This window comes from Octopus bimaculoides, chromosome 1 (genome assembly GCF_046866305.1).
Source record: "Octopus bimaculoides isolate indiv1 chromosome 1, ASM4686630v1, whole genome shotgun sequence".
Lineage (NCBI taxonomy): Eukaryota > Metazoa > Mollusca > Cephalopoda > Octopoda > Octopodidae > Octopus > Octopus bimaculoides.
Window position 1 is genome coordinate 137660447 of NC_142928.1, and position 2500 is coordinate 137662946.

Below are 2500 nucleotides of genomic sequence, written 5' to 3' on the forward strand. Positions count from 1 at the left end.
CTCATCTACCATCTGTCATCGTTCATGTTTTTCTGACTTCATTTCCATAAACGCAGGGATACCTAATTCGCAAAGATACGATGATCCAAAGGGTAACAGAAATTTAACGGTTGTAGTAGCTAATCGAGGATATTGGCTCCAAAGCGAAATCCAAAATTCTGGCAATTCTAGCACAGAAAATGAGGCTTTGTGCACAGGATCGTTTTTCAAGTCTATTAGATTTTCTTCTTCTGTTAATGTTAATGGCAGGTGTGTAGTGTCGTATCTTGCGAAAGATTGATGACCCACTCATACATTTGATTATCAAGTGATGGAAAATACTTAGAAAATGATACAGAGAGGTTTTCTACTGTCTTTTGCACTTCTGACAGAATTTTAAATTTATTTGGAAAAGCCTGAGAAGCAACCAAACTGTGAGTTTTAAACTTTCTTTATCCACAGTTCTAACCTGTCGGTGAAAGACTTTTATTTGTCTGTAATTGTAATAATATTTTCATTCGCTCCTTGCAGACTCAAATTTAAAACGTTCACCTCAAAAAGATCGTTGAGAACGGCTACTTCCAGTCAGCAATTATCATTGTTAAGAAACTCAAATCCAGAATGTTCAGCATCGACAAAACACATTTCAATTCACAAAGAGATAAATCGAGAGAGCACTTTTCCTTTCGAGAGCCATTGTACTTCTGCATGAAGCAGTAAACATTTAAAATAAGAATCCATAGTTTCACATGGGGATGCAAAAAGTTTGCGCCGTAGGGAATTAAGATCTTTCCTTTGTCTGCCCACACGATTTCTCGTAAAATTCAAGACATTTCTCAAGACATTAATTTGTTTGACGGCTTCTTCGCTAATTGTGCCAACGTTGATATCCAAGGCTGGTAAAATAATGTTTTTGGCATCAGAATGTGTTTTTTTCTTCTTTGCCAAAAGCTGGGCAATCTTGTAACTAGCGATTTGAGCTTTCTCGGGAATTGAGTGAAATTTCTTCAACCTTTTTGATTGAATTTGTAAATTACTTTTTAGCATCTCAAAGTATTCTTATGGTTTGTCCTTATGCTGCGGATGATTTGTTGTTAAATTCATTTGAGAGTGTTGTTAAACAAATCATACAAAAAGGAACTGAGTTGTCTATTTCCGATTATATAAAACCATATTGCCTGTAATTTTCATATTTTCGTTTTGATGAGGTGGATTCATAATTCTAATGTTCGTCTTGTTTGCTATGACTCTCTATCTCATTTTTCTGGTCTCAATAAAAATTTGTCCGTGTTTAAATCTAACACTAAAAATCGGTTAAAATTAACATAAAATAGTTTATGTAAATTATACATAACTCAAAAATTAAAAACTATTAGGACTACTAAACAATTTACTTACAGATAATCTCGGTTTAAATGCAGAAATATATTCTTTTCTAATCTAGGCACAAGGTCTGAAATTTTGGGGGAGGGGGCCAGTCGATTATATCGACCCCAGTACGCAAATGGTACTTAATTTATCGACCCCGAAAGGATGAAAGCAAAGTCGACTTCGGCGGAATTTGAACTCAGAACGAAAGACAGATGAAATTCCACTAAGCAGAATCGTTAGCGCGCTGGACGAAGTTCTTAGCGGTATTTCGTCTGCCGTTACGTTCTGAATTCAAATTCCGCCAAGGTCGACTTTGCCTTTCAACCTTTCGGGGTCGATTAAATAAGTACCAGTTACGCACTGGGGTCGGTCTAATCGACTTAATCCCGTTGTCTCTCCTTGTTTGCTCCCTCTAAGTTTAGCCCCCTGTGATCAATAAAGAAATACCTACGTACATACATATACGTATATTGGGTCATCCCATAAATGATGCTGGTTTTTTCAATTGCATGAACTAAAAGTCGGAGGGGTCATGATAAGCTACCTGCATCAACTTGCTATGAAAGCAGGTTGTAATTTTACCTTGGTCTTATTCTTAGTGCAAGTTTTGAAGAGTGCAGTTCGATTTTAACAGTTACTTTTTAAAAGCTATAATGGAAGTGACATAGGGGTATATTCGGCATATCTTGCTTTATGAGTTCAATAAAGGCAACAACGCAACGTAGAATGTAGTATATGGGGATCAGACAATAAGTGTAAACCAGTGTCAACGGTGGTTCCAGAAATTCCGAGCCGGAAACTACAGCCAAGAAGACGAGCCTCGTCCTGAAAGATCTGTAGAGCTCGACGAGTACCTCCTGCAAACTCTGGTGGATCAAAATCCCATCGTAACTGTTGAGGAACTAGCAGAGAAGCTTGGATTTGTTCATTTCACCATTCATTGACACCTACGTACCATCGGAAAAGTCAGCAAATTGGGTCAATGTGTTCCTCACAAACTTACCGAGTCTAATCACGTGCAGAGAGTGAATGTATGTTCTTTGCTGTCACGTTTCCCGAATAAACCTTTTTTGGACCGAATAGTGACGGGTGGCGTGAAATGGGTTCCCTATAAAAATGTCAAGCGCTGAAAACTAAGTAGAGAAAGGAG